Source organism: Apteryx rowi, unplaced genomic scaffold (assembly GCF_003343035.1).
Source record: "Apteryx rowi isolate R43461 unplaced genomic scaffold, aptRow1 scaffold_9, whole genome shotgun sequence".
Lineage (NCBI taxonomy): Eukaryota > Metazoa > Chordata > Aves > Apterygiformes > Apterygidae > Apteryx > Apteryx rowi.
In genome coordinates this window covers 4552069-4571632 of record NW_020451204.1, presented here as the reverse complement: position 1 = coordinate 4571632, position 19564 = coordinate 4552069, and positions in this window count along the sequence as shown.

Sequence of the window (19564 nt, the reverse complement as noted above, 5' to 3'; positions counted from 1 at the left end):
TTCTTCAAAACCGGACTAGAGACTCGAAATGGACAAGTACTGTGGAATTTAAACTTCTGCTAAAGCAAAACAACATTATTACAATTGCTTTGCTTTCAAATAAGATAAAGTTTTCTGTTCCCTTTGCAGCCCACACATTGGTGCTGCCTCCCTTCCTGTCCTTTGGTTCCCAGATTTTTTAAGGAAAAAAGAGTGGCCATTTGGGACTATGAAAGATAGAGGTAGGGGAGTTTGGGGAGTATGAGGGTGGTGGAAAGAGGAAAGATGAATGAAATGCCAGTAAACAGAAGTGAAGAGGGTCAAAAAAAGTTACCAAAGAAGGCCAAAAGTAGTAGAGGCAATTAAACAACTAAACTAAAGGAGAGAAAGAAAAACAACACATGGAAGAGGCAGATAATCTGAAAATGAGTCAGTAAGGCTGTTAATAGATGAGTGTGGGAAAAACTGTGACAAATGAGCTTGACTTTTGGTAATAATTCCCCCCAGCATACAAAGATGTTAAAAATCAGACATCTGAGACTATCAGACAGATCTCTAAAGAACAGTAGTAGTCATTTGTCCCCTTGCTAAGCACTTGTTGATCAAACATCTGGGTTCAGTACACGAGGAACTAGATGAAATGTGATAGCCTTTGTTTTAGAGGAAGTTGAGTTGCATCATCTTATGGTCCTTTCTTACTAAAAATCTCACTAAAATCTTTATCTCCATGAGGTTTCCAGTGGTAGATACATTCATTAGCATCAGTTCATTAACTTGTTCAAGCATGATTCCATCTGCAGTCTGGAAAACTGTGCTGGTAACAGTACACTTAAATTAAGTATGTGCTGGACCATCCTGCTGAATGAAGGTGTAAATGACCTCTTTAACATTATGCTTTAAAACTAAGGTGAGATCAAAGACTCAGAAAGAAACATCACACAGGCAGAAATTGCTAGATACATTCAGGCTCAGTGGCATTTTAAGTTTTTTTTTTTGTGGTAGGAATCACTTCTGCAAGAATCTACATAAACATAACACAAAATGTCAATTAATAGAAGTAACTGCACCAGAATCCATAATGTAGCACATTGATGGTCCTGAGGTATTGTTCTGTATTATCTTCCTGGGGGAGGATTCAAGAGGAAAAAATGAATAAACACTTCATTTTTTGTCCCTTTATTTACTTCTGCCTAAAGATACAAACATTCTTTACTCTTTTTAGAAAACTGTCATTGTACGTTTATAAGTGACTAACCAATGGTCGTTTCTGTTTTATAACTGAATGTGAGCACAGAGGAATTGCATTGCCTCTCCAATAATCCTGTTATCTGTGACAGATCAAGAGTAGAAAGTAAGGCTTCTGATGCTTGATCTAGTACTATTAAATCCATGGCACACTTCTCATCAAACATATATACATGCATACTTATATATTAATACTTGAGCCCAAACATTCGCTTAGAAAATATGCAAAAAAACATTTATATGGGACATTTCATATATCCCCACCAGTATTTCCAAATGGGAATATAGCCAAGCCAAAAATATGCATGTTCATTTCCATGTCTACTCACTTTTCACTGTCCTCATCCAGGTTTTTTAATCAAAATGGCAAGTATTGCAGAAACCAACATGGAAAAATATAAGCCAGATCCTAAAAATCCTAAAATGGGCTTCAAAGTCATGAGTTGGGCATATACTTATATACTCATTTTTGCTTTGTTTTACATGCTTTTTTTCTTCCTTACAACAATATACCAGCTGATTCACACATCTTTCTCTCACAATGAACTGAAATTTTTGTCCCACTTCACCATATGTTAAGCGATCAACAACTAATACTCTAGAATATTAGTTGTGACACATTCTTAAACTTACTACCAGCACCACAAGGGTAAAGGACTTATGATTTTTTATTTGTTTGTTTAAATGGGAATGGAAATTCTCACCTCCTTATGTGCTTCTAGAAAACTGGATTCAAAAAGTAAAGAATTTGATAAGATTAACAGTATTGGAATAGTTTTATTGAGGTCTATTTTATTTGTCCATGTGCTTAATTTTATCACAGTTATGGTGCATGGGGTTTCCTGCCTCTATTTTTTTTTTTGAAAGACAAAAAGTGATTATCCCAAAGCTTAAACAAAAATGCATTCTATGCATCAAAATACAGGGTATTCAAAATGAAAAAGACCAAATTCCACTATTCTCAGTCCCCATTGTTGTGAGTCACAGGAAACTAACCTTATCTGTCTGATTGATCTACGACCCAAATGATCCAAATGATCCTGTTTTGTCCCTGGCATTAATACAAACTCTTTCTTCTAAGAAGTATGTTAAGACCTAGAGACAGAGCAAAACTTCTTCATGGTCCTTCCAGGAAAAAAAGGCAAAAAGCAACTCTTTGGCTCCTGAACTAGTATAGGATGTGCATAACCTATTAAAATAGTCACAAAATTTCATGTAAAATGAAAGGCTTTTTTTCCTCCCACCCGTGATAAAAATTTGGCATTGATTTCATTATATTAATCCAATTTAAAGCTGATTGGCTAGCTGAACTAGGGTAGCATTGGCAGACGGGGCAAAACATATATCACATTTATATCCTTCTAATTGCATATAGTCCTGTTTAAATTCCTCTAGGGAATTCTGGTAATCTTATTAGTCATAAGTAGAAACTATCCCAGAGGTTATTCAAAATACTTGGTTCACCATGTTCCAGCTAGTATTGCGCTGGTATTTTTAAAACCAGCAATGTATCAGCCAAATCTAACTTTCTATCAGTCCATCTCCAGAACACATTTAGCTTCTCTCCCGTATTCAGTATAGTTTCTCAAATTTCTCTCATTGCCAATTGTGCAATGCATGTGTAATTAATGTGTTGCATGTAATTCATTCTCAATCTCACCCTTTGCCCAGAGGGAGACGAATGATTGCCATAGAACATTTTGTTTTGGTAGGGCCAGATGGATGCATGCAATTTTCTTTGGGAAATCAAGGCAAGATGCACCTGGTTTGAAGGTAAAACAGAGCAATATTTGGGATAGCCTTTTGACCACTCCACTTTCTGACACCTTCCCCAAGGAAACTCTGTCTCCCATAGAAACAAGCTTCTGCTATGGCTTCTCTTATGTTCTTTTTTGCCAGACAAGAAGTCTTAATGGTCCCTGCAAACATGGATGGGGTAGTACTGCATTGAATTGTTCTTAATTTTTCTCAAATTCATCAGAATCATTTTTCCCATTCCTTCAGTAGTATTTAGTGTATATATACCTATATATATGTGGGAGGGGAGGATAATGCATAATTTGTTCTCAAGAACAAACAAAATCAAACATATCTCACCTTGAATGCCACAATGGGTGGACTGGTAATGTATCAAAATCTAACCTCTCAAATCAAGATGTTATCTGAGAATTTAAACATTTTCAGAACATTTAAACTACCATATTTTCCCACAGAGAGAAGGTGCTTATAAAATCATCATAAAGGTCTTCCAATATTTATCCAACATCATGCTCATCATGGTTATTTATTATATCCAGGATGCAGAGTATCTTTGTCCACAGCACTGTGAACACAGCACTGTGTTGAGTGGGATGTGGCATCACCCCTCAGAGCTGATGCAGAGATCTCTGCATGGAGCTCGACATCATGTTAAGTTCATACCCTTAGGCCCAGAATCATGCCTAACTTTAGGGAGTTAGCTGGAGTGCTTAAATTAGAAGGTGTCAAACCAAATTCCTTCAATAGTCCCTAGAGAAACACAAACACCTTGAGAAGATTTTTTGGACCTTAAGGAGTTTAAACTGTCCTCTGCAGGTGTATATCTTTTTTTGCTGATGACAGAGGGAATCTTAGACAACCACAAAGTTAGGAACCTCTGTGAGAAATGGGACCTGAACCCTGGTGTTTCCTGCTGCAATTAATGCTTTGACTTTCCATTCTGCAAAATGCTAATGAACAAACTAAACCATTCAGAATGTGCAGTTATGGGGTAAATGCTGCTCCCAAACTTCTGGAGATGCCTTACTTGAAAAAAAAAATATATATATATATTACGGCAACAGCACTGCTAAAATCAAATGAGCTTCACAGTCCATATGGCGGCTGGGGTCAAATTCATGAGCAAAACAATTCCATCTTAACTGATCTGGATGTTTCACAGCTGTTCGGCCTCCTTGTTACAAAGCAAGTATAGTGAGCCCGTGAATCTGATGCCAACTGTAAATCTTATAAATATGAAATAGCCCAGGGGGTCAGATTCATCCCTGATTGAGATGCATTAACCTTATTCACTGTCTTGTGCCTCTTGTTTTATAACTTTGCAATGGTGTCAGTTTTATTTAGGAAGTACTGGCATAATAATGATGGAAAAGATGGCATAAAATATGGTCGTCAATTAGGCTCATAGTTGGTTTATACTCATACAATTTGATGTAACCAAGAAGGAAATCAAACTTTTAATGACTGAATGTTTTGTCCTGTAGCAACCTCCAGCTCACACATTTGACTGGGATCATTTACACTATGGGAAAACACATCACAGTCAGCTGTTGTATCCAGGATCCTCCTGATTTAGTCATAATTCTCAATTGTCACATAATATGCTACTCTCCTTAACATCATATTGAAATTTTCCTACCTCTACAAGTGAAAAGAATTGCTTTTTGTTTTTTGTTTTTTGTTTTTTTCCCCCTCTGCCTCTATATATGTTTCTTGTCCTAAGTGGAGATTTGTTTAATAATGGGCAAGGACTTGGATTCTTCATAAAAGCACTAAAACATATTAATCACTTCATTTTCGTGTGTGTGGGAGAGAGATGAGAAAGGGAGAAAGCTTTGTATGAAAATGATTAAATTGGGATTGTTTGAACTCATTATTGGTATTATCAAGCTTTCTGTTCACTTGAAAGAAAAGTTCAGATCAGTTATATGTACTCACTACATGTTCTTACTTTTTTAATAGCCTAAAGATAGAAGTAGGATTTCTTATGTACAATTGCAGTCAAGGCACAAAAGACACATTTGATTTCTACATCAGAAGAGAGCAGAGGGAACAAGTTTGATTGCCATATCTAAGTTTTACCTTAGAAGGTAAAAGGTCAAAACCTTCTATCCAGCCCTATGCGGATGCCCAGTTCAAGCCCCAAGCAATATTTCAACTCTTTTAAATTCTTGAAATGAAGCTTTTATGCTGTGGAAGTCTTGTCCCAGGGTGAGATGTACTTTCTGTGATATGGTGCAAGAAGGAGGTTTTGCGTATATATGCAGTAGCCCGTGGTACCACTGGATGGCAATGGTTACATTTGTCACTAACACTTTTAACTTTTCTGCAGTCACTTCAGTGCAAGGAACTTTAATATTTAGGTCCTGGTTTTCTTCCAGCAAAGTTATTGAGAACTTTTCCATTACTGTCTTCCACAGCAAGATTAGATGCAATATTTTTTAAAAAATGAAAAAGTACTGCCCAGCTTTCTCCCATGTTCATACTCTGTACAGTGTAGGCTGGGAATCCCCCAGTATGGACTGCAGGTTGTTGAGCCTTGGCAGCTTTCATCCAGAGCATGAGTTAGAACAGCCTTTGGGCTGCTCTGACTTTATGAGCATGCAGGAAAGGAGAGCTGGCCTGTCACCTTCAGCTCCTGGCATACCTCATCTGCCAGGATGGAGGATCATCATCTGTAGTATGGAGGATCTGACTGAACTGTGCAGCAGCAGCCTTCCCCACAACAGGAATTTGCCACTGTCCTCTTCTGCTCATGTCATATGAGTAAAACAGACTGCGCTGAAGAATCTGGTTTTTGCATATATATAGAAAAAATGCTCAGCATCTTGCTGTTTCTTAATCTCACCCTGCTGTCCAAAAGGGAGGACTCACAGTGGGAATCACCAGTTATACACCAATTGCACAAAAAGGTATTATTTAGGAGGCTTAAAGGGTTTTCAATGTCTTGCTAATTTTTTCTTTTGAGCTATACAGAGTCAGGTAATAAGTTAGCAAGCCTATGCTTTCAGTTTGGGGACTAAGTGGAAAAACAATGTATGTCCTTAAGATTTATAGACCTGTGATTTTTGTAGGTTTTTGGCCTCAACCAGCTAGTAAGCAGCAGACTCCAAGTGCAGAGAGACAAGTCTGTGCTTACTCCTGTTGAATTCAGTACAACTGGGAGCTGGAAAAATATCGACTGCTGCAAATTACAGCATCCAGTGTTTACAGCTAAGGTTTGCTTTGTTTCTTGGCTCCTGGTGTCTGAATTGTGTCTAATTTTGAAAGATGGTCAAAGATTTTTGTGAGGAGTAGTACAGCATGCTGGAACATTTCAGAAATGTGTAATTGTTGGATATTGTTGATACTAAACTCATTTTTTTGGGTCCAGGCGAAGATGGTAATGGATCAAAATGTCTAATCTAATCCTCATGACAGAGCTCCACAACTATGTCTTTATTTGTAGGATTACAGAATTGTTCAGGTGGGAAGGGACCTCAGGAGGTCCCTAGTCCAGCCTTCTGCTCAAGGCAGGATCAGCGCAGAGTTCACATGAGTTTGCTCAGGGCTTTGCCCAGTCTGGTCTTGAAAACYTCTAAAGACAGAGTTTCAAAATCTTGGTAGGCCCCTCTTTCCGTGCTTAATTATCCTCAAAGTGAAGAATTTTGTTCATTATTTCCAGTTTTCTTAATCCTTATACCTGTTTAATTTATGACCGTTGTCTCTCATCCTCCTACTATGCTTCTCTGTGAAGATCCTGTCTCTATCGTCTCAGTAACCTCCTCATAAATATTCAAAAGCTCCTATCAGGTACCCCCAAAGCTGTCTCTTCTCCAGGCTGAACAAGGCCAGCTCCCACAGCCTCTTCTTCCAGAAGAATTATTGCTCCAAGTGCTCCAGCCCCTGGCCCTACGCTACTTTACCTCCCATGCAGATCGAGTAAGTAGTCACGGCTGAGAAAGTGGAATTACTAGCTAGCTTTTATAATGATGGAGGGAGACGGTAAGAAAAGCTGATGTAATTTGCCACGGTTATAAATCAGCAGGAACCACCACCTTTTTGGTGCATGGAGGAAAGAAGAGGAAACAGTACTTTAAGGGAATGTGTCCAGGCACCTGACCTTGCTCAAAACGATGCCTCAGAGAAAATTCTAGGAAACTGTCCTGGAAACTCTGCAGATGAAACACTTTGCTACCGTGGAAATGAGCTCGTCTCTGAAGTGGAAAGGGGCATGTAGAGCAAAACTGCACACTACTTTCACTTCTCGCTCTCAGAGAGCATAAAAGGATGCAATTTGAAACTGGGAAAAATTTTAGATCTTCCATAAGTTACTGGGGAATTCATTTTGTCCAACTTTAGGTGAATGTCTTGTAAACATCCACCTGTGAACTAGTTATCTAAAGTCCCTTGATTGTTAATGGGGAAAAAAAGGCCCTTCCTGGGCACAGTTCATCTCATCCTGAGGTAAGCATTTAAAAGATGTACTGTTAATTGCAGTCTATAAATGCCTACAGTCCTTTGATTGCAAGGAGAACAGAGAGCACCTGAACCAGCTACATAGCTCTACACTCTAACATCTAAAGGACTTTTAGAGGCTGTTAACAGCTACACAATGTAGTGTTAAATCAGCTGCTTCAAAAACCAAGAGTTTAGGCATAGGAACGGGTGTGGAAACAGGGTGGTCATGAAAACTCAGCAGAATGGAAGAGGGAATGTGAGAAGACAGGAGGAGAAAATTGGTGACGAGAAAAGTGAATGCAAAAGGTAGATCAGAAATAAGCAGACAAAAATTGTACTTGACTATCCCACTGTTCTCTGTTATTTCTAAGTCGTGGGAAGAGGGTTTTTTTCTTTTTTTTTGCTATTAATCTAAACTATTTTTCTTAAACTTTTTCCCTCAGTTGTCTCAGTAGTTGAAGGCAACCTTCTCCTTTCCTCCCACCCCCTACACACACTCACACTTCCCTCCTCCCACACCCAGGATGCTTGACCTTTCACTGATATCAGTCATAAATTAGCTGACCTAGGGCAGAACTAATCATGAAAGCAGGCTGTAAGGAAATGGATTGCCAAGCAGAATTTTGCAAGTTTAAATATACCTTTAAATGTACCCAAATATGCTGAAAATGCATCTTTATTTGAGGTGAAGGTTGTATGCAACAATGTGAGAAAGAGACTGAAAAATTCTTTCCGTTTAGAGGAAGGAATGTCCCACAGACTTTGTGGGCAGCTTTTTCTCAGCCTCTAGCATACAAGGAAGATGTACTTGTGATAAATTATTTAACCTCACCAGATTAGCCACCCGGATGAAGACTTTCAGGACTGGTTCTAACTGAGAAGGTTTGGACATATAGCCCAGCTCTCCTAAGAGATGAGCAAAATAGTGTAGGTCAGATACTCAACTACCATGAGCTGAAAGAAGCTCTATTTGCTGTACTCACAAATATCCATCAGTGCCCATGGGTCTGTGCCATTTTTAACAGGTTATATTCTATCCACGTGAACACTGGGCCATCAGCATTGTCATTGCTACACAGGCTCCTGAAAGACAGGGAAATAATTTTCCTCATTTGCAGGGAAATACCTGGAGCAGATTACAATGACTTTCTTGAAGTAATTTAAGAAAAATGATTTAAACAGATGGCTCCTCAGGCCTGCACTGTCTACTCCAGTGTGGTATCCATCACCGAGCATAATATACACAGTTCATTAACATGGGAGCAGCAGCACTTGCCTAGTTAGCCTACAAGGTTACGGTGGCAAACCATTCTGGGTCCTTCTGGTGCTCTCTACAAGAGGAAAATATAAAATCTGGATTACTGTGTAGTGAATATGAAACAGCCTGGGTTTGCTATGCATTCATTATCCTTTTTTCAGCTCCAGCCATCCACGTTCATTCTCCTTATAGCTGGACTATGTATGTTGGAGACATATCAGTGAGGACATTAAACGAATGAGGCCAGGTTCCTTTCCAGGACTGCTGAGTAGCTGTTATGAGAGCCTAAAGAGATTAGTCAGATCTTCTTGGCACAGAAAATGTTGTCATCCTGGGTAGCCCTTAAAGAGAAGATGGTCATTTATCTTTTTAGGTATCCCTGCTCTCTCATAACACTTCCAAAAACCTCTGACTAGGGCTGGGAGGCATGTTTAAAGAGTGGGCAAGTGATAAAATGTGGATTGGTTTGCTTTGAAYAAAGCTAGAGCTAGAGAAAGTTGAGGAAATTCACTATCTTCACTCCCACGGAGCTCATGTGTGGGATAGAAGAGGTAGAGATATTATTAGATTTGGTGTGCAGATCCCATTTAGTATGGTTGGGTTAAACATACCATTTGTGGAATGACCTTCAGAAATATATATATAAAAAAACACCTTACAGAGCATTCCTTCTTGTTAACAGCTTCTGCTCGCRATGATAAAAGATATTAGAAAGTAGAAGGTATTAGAAAGCAGAAGGCTGATGCTTTTTTTTTTTTTTTAATCTTTCCAAAGAAGCCTCTTAAGGATCAACTTTAGTGGGAATTTCAAAGTCAGAAAGATAACAGACTTCTTAGTTCTGTTTATGGTTATACCAGTGCAAGTCTACAGTGACTGTATTCAAGTCTGAGTACAGAAGTAGGGCCCATACATTAGGTCTTAAAGAAAAACAATTGGTAGGTAACCAGCGTTACCTGGAATTGAAGATGCAATCTTTTCCAGAAAGTTCTCTTCATTTTTGTAATGACAACTTGTTTTCCAGCTACATCTGTTCTGTTGCTTAGACATTGTACGTGCTGAATAGTATAGACACATTTTTTAGCAATCAAAGAAACCCCTGTGCCCTGCCCAGCAGACCTGACGTCAGGGGAAGTTCGTTTGCATCAGGCTCGTTGAATCAGTCCACTGATGGCAGTCACTGTGGTATATCTAATGTTTATGCTTCTCAGAAAAAGAAAAAAATATGATGCAGACTAAAATCTCTCACATGCCTTTAATTACATCGACATTGACTACAGAAGCACTCCTTATTCTCCATGCTTCTGAGTGATGGTTTGAATTCAGTTGTTGGAGTCTGGTCTTAACTTTGATGTTTTAAAAGCTTGAAGAGAAACTATGCAATCAGAAGAAAAAAAAAATCTAATTAAAAGAAAAATGATGAGATCTGAAAAAAAGTTGCAGGAGTGGGGAGAGAGGGGGAGGAAGTATATATTAAGAGTTTGCTCTTAAATCCAGGAAAAGTTCCCCTTTAAAGTAAAACATAAACTAAAAGACTCTTTTTTTTTTTAAATTAATTTTTTAATGATAGTGGAGCAAAATTTGTGCAACTACATAGAAAAATAGAAAAATTCCAATTTAGAATTCCATCATGAAACGACACCATTCTAATTTCTCCAGGCCACGGTTTGTTAATATTCCACAAAGTCCCAGGATGCAACTATAAGACAGCATTCAAATCTATGAACATGAGGCAATCATGCTCAGCAGAGTATAACAATAATTATAATAGAGATTAAATAAAAATAATTAGAAAAAGTTCATCTAGTTTTGATGTATTAATTATTCTGACCCTGTTCTATTCAGAGTCTAATTATCTGGTTCAGTGAAAATGCCAAGATTTCTACGACTCATAAAAATTACATTCCAGTAATTATGTCAGCAAACTAAACAGTATTCATTTACCATGCCTTTTTATGCACACATTTGAATATGCTTTTTTAACTGTTTTTGCTCTTTGTTCCTATTCATGGGAAATAATACCTGTAGAGAAATTTGAAAGTCAGTAGCACTCTAAACGTAATGTGCAATTCTTGCTGATATTTTTCTTTTGTGAGGCTTCTGTAAGTCTCATATAACCTTTGTTTAAAAAACATGAATTAAAGTTCACTCTTCAGTTGTTTCAAAGAAACATTTTGAAGTCTGTGCTGTATTTAAAAAAAAAAAAGAAAAGTTTAAAGTGGCAACACAAAGCAGAATTTCATTTCAAAAAAAGTTGGTTATAATGGAGACGAGAAACTAGAAGCGAACTAAGAAATGTGAGGTGTGGTCTGGCCAGCTCTTCCCCACAATGACCATGGTACGGTGTGTTTTAACAGGGACAGATTCTTATCCTAATGTGTCCTCTTTTTTTTTTCTCATGGAAAGGTAAATAAAATGTGTATCACCACTTCGCTCTCAAGAATGGAATGCCAGATGGGATAAATCACTGCAGCTTGGCACACTATGAAAAATTGTAGTTGGAGGATCTGGCTCTTATTTTGATGGGACTTAGGTGAGACTACGGCTGTCCTTTTACATAGAAAGGAACCTCACCTACATAACGCYGCCAGGATCTAGTTAGTATTATCTAATTTTGAGCAATCTAATTTTATCTAACTGTGCAGCCTTGTCCCAGTACTTCTTTGCCTTCATCTGCTTACGTTAACTTAATGCTTTGATTCTTAAATTGTCATCCTCTATCCAGATGAAGTGATGGAGTAAACCAGAGGGTCACCTCTMGTGAGGCCAGTGATATCACTTCTAGGTCAAGAGAATGGTATACAAACGGGTCACAGTATGTTATTTCTTGGCCATGCTAGCAAGTAGTATGGATACTGTGTGAATGGAGATAAAGCAGAGACTAAAGCTTTCAGCAGTAAGGAAAAAGCTTCATGATATTAAATTTATTTGCACCCAGGGGGACAGTCTAATAGTCAACAGATCTAGCTGAGTACCACTTAAGAAAAATAAAATGTCCCAAATCAAAATGTTGCAAATATTCGATTGATTAAAAAAAAAAAAAAGGGTTCTTCGTGTCATAGTGTGTGATCAAAATCCTGCAGATTGCAGTTGATCGTGTTTCATCTGCATGAAACAGGATTACAAATATATATAATTCATGTTTTTTTCAAGAAAAAAAAAAAAGGACAGTAACCTGATGTCCCTAAACCACCCCCCAGAGTTTGTCCAAAGCAAAATCACATTTATTTGGTGTATTAATTTCTTCATCTGCTCTTGCTAGCAGGAGCTGTCTGTTTGCATAGGTGATCAAGCAAGACAGGAACCCAGGAGAAGCACAAGTCCRGAGACTTTTCCTCATTTTGCTCTTGTGCGCAGTCACCTGACACCTTTTGTAGTGCAACTTCACATGTCTTAGTTACTGATTGTGCTGCAACAACATTACATTTAAACTATCACAGAGTATTTCTATTTCAGCAGCTGACTGTTTATAGGAAATTTTCTCTAGGAAAGGGAAATGCATAAAATATCCTAAATTTTTCCAGTCTAGTTTACCTGTTACTCCATGAACTAGTGTCCCTCTTCAGAAAATTCAGAGTTCAGGATGTTTTTAAGGCTTTCTACATGTAAATCTGGTGTGTGCGTAAATCCCATTCCAGTTGCACTGTTTTCTGTTCTTCAGTTTAACAATTTCCAGCTGGCACAAGTCAGTCCCAAATCTACTTTCTCACAGAACTACCGTTGTGGCACAACTACCGTTGTGGCATTCTGCAAGCAACAATACTGAATTCATGATTTTTTTTTTSTTTTTCTCTTTGCTTTCTGTTCTGTAGGTTGAAAGACCTTGTAGCACTGGCCAAACCTAATGAGCCGTGAGAGAACATTAAATATTGCATGGAAAAGACCAGTAAACAGTGTTAAAYACACAGCTCCTGTTCCATTTCTGCAATTGCTTCTTGTCTGCAGTATATTTAACTATTTTTGAAATGTTACAATTTGAAGCTTGCCATTTTCATAAAATATACATCATTCTGGTGTAATTACCCAGACTTTTACTTCTGTTGCTATAGGAGAAAAAAGCTTCATTGCATATTACCCTCTCTCTCCCGCCCCCCCCCAAAGTATTTATTTTAAAATCTTTATCTACTGAAATTAAAATGTTATTATGGACATACAACAAGCTTTGAGGTAGGAACAATAAATAGCCATGTTGRGAATACCTGAACACTAAAAAAAACAAAGGGGAATTGTTGTATTTTGGAAACTTCAAGTGGTGCTGTTGCTGTGTCCCTACAATGTTGTCTTGCTCCTCTTGTTTTGAAGGGAGGGCTGAGATAAGTGCCCAGCGTTCCTGGAGAATGCCATACCAGCTGGCACTCTAAAGAAGATCTTTATTATAAAGCAGAATAAAAGCAGATGATGACACTTCAAAATTGTGTGTACCCAGAAAAGGACTAAGACACACCAGCCGACCTAAGRACTCCTCATCATGGAGGTGTCAACAACGTTACATGCCCAGACCTCTTTTCATGTTGTAGAAAGTGAGCAACCCAGCATCTCTCTTAGGATCTTTAAATTAACATTTGTCTAATTATGCCTAACTCGCGTCTATAGTAATGAACTCAGAACTGAACAGCTGAGATCGACAGTCACCATGTCTTGAGCCTCCTAACAGCAAGAGGATCAGTCACTGGAGAATTTGCTTGTGACACACTGGGCCTGTATTCAGTGCCCTCAGTCTGCAAAATAAGCACAAATAAAATTACCAGCACATTTGATCATAATTATCATTTTACATGGTTGCATTTAGGAGTGCTGAGTTAGAAGTCCATATTTCAAGGTGGAAGACCTACTTTTAACCTCATTGTTTTAAACCTTCCCCATTGACTTTTAGTGAGCATGATCTTACCTGTTATGTTGCTCTTACCTTTAAAAAGTCACAAATTCTTGAAATGAAGGACTATGTCCCACATGAAAAGACTATCTTCCTTAATAAGACAAGTTTTTGATAATAGATAGGGAAGAAGAATAAATGAATGTACCTCTCCACTCTAATGGACTTTCTAAATTAAAGTATCACAGCTGACTTTGGAAATAAAGATGTCAAGTGTCTCGACAGATGAGACATCTTTTGCTTGCTATCAGTGCAGCAGATGGGTTGACATTCAACCTTAAGCTCCAGTACTGCAAGAACTATTTCATGCAAATTGCTTGCTGTTCTTGGGTATTCCCCAAAGATCATGGCATTATTCTTTACTGAAAATGTGAAGTGTGTAGAAAAAATACTAAGTATTTCATGTATACTGACATTTTTCCTATTTGTTTCCATTTTTTGGTGAGACAAGAATAGTGCTGGGGCAAAGAAGAAAACCCCCAGACTTTTATAATCTTCTAATCTGGAAAAGGAAAGGGAAGGGAAGGGAAGGGAAGGGAAGGGAAGGGAAGGGAAAAGTTCACAACAGAATTATCTCCTGTGTAGGCATTTTTTTCTTAAATTAGTTTACACAAAAATCAGTTAATAGTTCCCCACACTTCAGCAGGATAATTCTCTCTTCAGAAAGAAATAAAGTGTGTTTCCGTATTATTATGTGAAAAATCTAGGCTTTTGTCATTGAAACAAAGACTTTCCCAAAGAAATAATGACCAAAATAGCAAACCAAGGTTTCTGTCTCTCACACTCTCTCTCTCAGTCTTTTAGCTGGCAAGGTTAGGATCATCTAGCAGTACCTATGTCAGACTGCAGCATTTTGATTTAGTGCTGGGATGTCAACTTAAATTATTTCTATGGATAGTTCCCTTATGAGAGGAAAATTATCTCCATCAAAAAAATGTATCAGATGGGTGGGCTGCAGCTATCAATTACCCTCCGAGTACAAGCTTTGGCTAAATCTTGTTTGCTGCTTATTCCCTCATGGGCCAGAGGTTAACCTGTTAAGTTGAGAACTGATCCCAAAGTAGACATTAATGTCTTAATGCATTTAGTGGCTGTGGATCTTTTTGGCGGCAGGCCCCTGGGATTGTATTGTTTCTCATACTTGACTAGGTCACCATTTGCAGAGGGCACCTGGAATGCTTGAATAAATATGGCTCGGTTTACCCTCTTCCCCCAGTTATTATTTCAAAGCTGCATGTCTTTCTACTGTTAGAGAGGTTCATGTGCCTTGAAATATTTTCAAGGAGCCAATAAGAATAACACAACTGGTCTTTGAAGTGGCAGGGCCCACCTTTAATTGCGTTGTCGCAGGAACTGTTATTGTAGCTTTACAGGACAGTGATTTTATGAAAGGAAATGATTTCGGTGTCACCTTTCTCTGCATCACGCTTCAGTACTTGAGCTGAACTAAAATGCTAAGACTGTTCACCACAGGTCAGACTCAGGTCTGGCGTAGGTTTTGCCAGGAAAGACTCTCAATTAGCATTTTTCCTCTGGTATTTGCATTTAGGTATTCTACTAGGTAAGGATAAATGCGAGGATTAAATCATAGCACAAAATATGTGAGTCTCTGTAAGCGCTTAGCGTATTTTAAAGGCCTTGCAGGGCTTTTCTAGCTTCTGGGGTTAGTCTCAGCATCCTGCGTTCTCAGAGGTGATAAAGTATTTTCATTATAAAATTCACTGTACTGGGGCTGGGGAATATCGTTGTTGCACAGTGTCTGATCTTTATTCCTGCTCAGTCTTAACCCCTGATAGAAAGGCCCGCAGAGAGTCTATGAATGTGGCTTTGCCTCCTTGGGGTGCTGTGTGAAGAAAACTGAGGCCCTTATGACAAAGCAGTTTTGCAAACCCCGTGCCAGAGTTTCTAGGCCCACTCGAAATTAAATAACTCAGGCAAGGATTTAACCACGTATTTCACAACCAGACCTATGTCTACAGGTAGCTTGTATCAATTACAGTGGCTGCTGATGAAAGAAAAATTGCAGTAAAAATAATCAGACTTGAAGGAAAGCGGCAGTCGTATGGAATAAATAACTGGGAGACGGTGTTTGCAAAAGCCCGGCGAACGCTGTAATGAGGGGCTGCTCTCCCAAAGCACCGCGTTATCTCCCCGCAGAGTCCCGAGCTTCTGAGTTAAAAGGACTCAGCTGCTCCTGGGTGATATCAGCCTTTAGCTGGATCAGTCCCAAAAGGAGCCACCCAAGGATCAGACCACACTGTTTGCAGCCAGGACTGTGCATGCATAGGCAATTACACCAGGAGAAAGTGATGAGAGAAAATGTAATGTAAACTCTACACTCAGCCAATAAATCTTACAGTAGCCTAATTTTTCTAGGACTGATGCCTCAAGCAATACCTGTGTGGGCCGGAAAGGAAGGAAGAAAAAAAAAAAAAGAAAGAAAAGTTCTGAAGTTTCTAAAATTCCCTTATCCTGTTTATCAGAACACTGCTGCTTCTCTTAAATTGTGACCTTTCCCTTGGGGATTTTGCTCTCCAGACACGGCTTCAAAGCCTTTGGGTTGCTGCAGGAGACGTCCCTGTCCAGCCGTGGACCAGAAACACATATCGTGTCCAACTGCAACCAATTTCATGCTGTCAGAACGGTGTGTAACCTCGGAGTCAGCAGCCGCTGCCTGTTTTCGAGTGACTTTTGTAATCCTTACCAATGTCAGCTGACTGAGGCTGAGAAATAAAATCTCTTTTTTTTGGGTTACATTCTTTTCTCTCTGGTCAAGGATTGAATAGTCGGAGTGTGCTACCAGCAGTTGAAAAAAGAAAAAGTATTGCTATGAAGTGGAACATTTCAAATAGGCAGTCAGCGCAGGAAGTTGCAATCTGCTAACGATCATCTTGCACCCGAAAAAAAAAAACTGGTTACAATCTTTAAGGGAGCTTATGATCCCTTTTCCTGTACTAGGGAGGTATATATGAGATGACTTCACCTAACTCAGTCCATGAGGAACTCATTGTTTTTCAGTAGTACTCATCAGAGGGAGTAAAAAATGGAAAGGTGAAAAAATCATAATAATCCGGAAGGGCTGAGGTTGTTTCTGTTTTGCAGGAGCAGATATTGAACAGCTATTTGCTTTGTCTAAATTTCCCCACAGACTTCCTTTTTTTCTCTCCAGACCCACTTTCTCAATTTTTTTTCTTTAACCAAAACAAGAAGTCTTCAGTAAGTGACTTAGCAGGCATCTGGTTTCAGTCAGTAAATGAAAAATTTCAATAGCCATTTTGAGAAAACATTTGCTGAAAGTTTTTGCTAAATGGGTTTTAAAACATCTTTTTGTTTTTGCTAGATTTTTTTTAGTTTCCTTGAAGGACTTTTGTTTTTTCAATTGAAATAATGTCTTAGGGTGAAAAAATATCAAAAAGGAAACAAAACCCCTACATTTTTGTTCAGCTATAATTTTCACCAAGAAGACAAGAAATCCTTTGCAGCTTTTGGTAGAATTTAAAAGCATATAAAAATCTCTAATTAAACATTGTAGTTAGCATTCAGCTCCTATTATATCTGCACCATATTTAATCCTACTTAATTTTAAAGTTGAATTAGGAGAACTCCCTTTCCTCTACTAAGCTAAACTTTGCTTCATTGGTAGGTCTCTCACTACAGATTAAAATCACATATGTGGACAGTTACCATAAGTCAAGTAAAGCATTGCAACTTGTTATGTTGTGGTAACCAATTGTGAGTCTGTGCCCAAGCTTGCATACATTAACTACGTTAAATTCATATGTTTAATTAATGGGACTCTGCCTATATGGACAGTTATTGTGGTTTAAAAACTACTAGCTTGAGAATACTTAAGCCTGTTTTGCTATTGCAGTCAGAATAAATCTGATTTTAACCAAATTAGGAATGATCATGTTTATTGAAGGGGGAAAACTGGAAATAAAACAAAACCTAAATTTTAATCAGCTCTAATTTTCATCCAGGAAGGCAGGAAATTGTTTTCAGCCATCACTGGAATTGCTGTGACATTGCCATGAATTATTTATTTATCCCATTTTTCTCACGTATTGCTACCCTTCTGGTAAGTGTCAGCTTCAGAGCTTGCCTGATGGCAAAGTCCTTCTTGGTAAAAATGTAAATTCGTTTGCAGAGCTTAAATATCCTTTCTTGGGGGCTACACAACATGAGGTGCATTTCCAAGCTCCCTGTTAGCAGTGGCAGAGAAGAAACTCTTAAGCTACTTTACAGCTACTAACCTGTGAAAATAAGAGAAGTAAAGCAAGAAATTTCTGTTAGAAGTTGTGTCAACATAAGCTGTTCCCACCTTTCCTATCCCAGGTTTTGTTCTTGCCCCTACTCATCCCACCTCAGTCTTTTCTAGCACGACTTTATGGTGTTACATGGTGGACAACAGCATTTTATCCATTTGAACTAAAAAAAACTCTTCTGTTTTTCACTTGCAGCGGCTTTTTGATTGCCTACTTTTTAGCAGAATCAGCCTCCTGATCGAGTTTTCCTCTTGGTCTCATACCTGCGGGAATAACATGAAGGCAAGAAAAAGCAACCAGGAGGGATGTGGTGGGGCAAAGCTTCTCAAGCCTCACTGCCTAACCCTCAGGAGCTCGATGGAGCAGAGGGGAGGAGAAGGACAAGGCAGCGCCTGAGCTTCAACTTTGAAAATGTCATGGTGGATTTAGGTACCTAAATCCCTTTAATAACCCATCCCTAAGTGATTTGGCTGAGGTCATAAAGACATTTTACAACAAATTGGGGAATGAAGCCCAGATGTGTTACAGTCCGTACCGGCATCCTAATTCCTGTTCTTCGTTCCCCCTTTTCACCTGAGCTCAGGGGGACGATGCCTGCTCTACTCTCATAAGCTTTCCCTAAAGTCTTTAAGATGGGCAAAAGTTACAGCCTCCATCTTTGGTGGTTCAGAGCAGCAAGGACCATCATAAAATTACCATGGGGGACAGGATTTAAAACAAAAACAACAACAACGACAGCGAGCATACAGAGTTTTCTCTCTATTTCACTCCCAAGGCGAGGAATTTTTACAATACCCTCTGGAGTTCCCCTGGCCTCAGCATCAAACGTAGAGAGCAGCAGCCAAGAGCAGGCCCACACCCTGCGCTACTTGCCAGCAATAATTAATTAACTAAGGAGCAAACAGCAGCAAATATTCCCTGTACAGGATCACACAGTTTCATTTGGTTATGTTCCAGTGTCACTCCAGCTCTTTGTTTTATGTTGTGTTTTCTTTTAACGTGTGGGTGTTTTTTGTTGCTCTTGTTGTTGCTGTTTTTCTTTAAATGAAAACTCAGAATCTGATTTAATAAGCTAAATCCCAATGCTGGGCTCCAGGAATGAACATAGAAATCCAACAGTTCAATCTCTCTTCTACCTTGCTAAATTTCAAGTCACAGTGGCTCCTCATGGTCCTTTCAAAGTGACTATTCCTCTGACATGGCTAGGGCAGCTCTTTCTTGACAGAAAGGGTCTGCTCACACAGCGAGTGCTTCTGGAAGTATTGCTCCTCAGGCAGGTATTTTGGTCCAGCTCCACAAAGCGACTCATAAGGGACTTCAGCAACTACTTGTCAGTTTGCCTGACACTGCTGGTACCTAGCAATAATGTTCTCCCAAAGCCAAAAGTGCCCAGAAGTCCTTCACACTTGACAAGACGTTGGAGTTTGGCTTGTATGTCATTCCTAACCCAGAAGGTGAAATACAAATGATGTGTTTTTCTACTTATTTTGCCCACAGGGCTCCATCTGGTAGGTGTTTTCAAAGCACTCCTGCACGAAACAGAGCTGCCAAGTTTGAAGGAGGTACTGGAGTCCTACACGATATAACGAGTCCCTGGTTAGAGCACACCCTGCTGCCAAGGACCTCAATTCACTTGCTGTCCCAACATCACATCTCACATTTAACAAGCACGTGTCCTGACCAGGAGGTTATAGGGAGCAGTGCTTCTCCTCTTGGGAGGGTTCCCATCACTTAATAGATGGAGAGAAT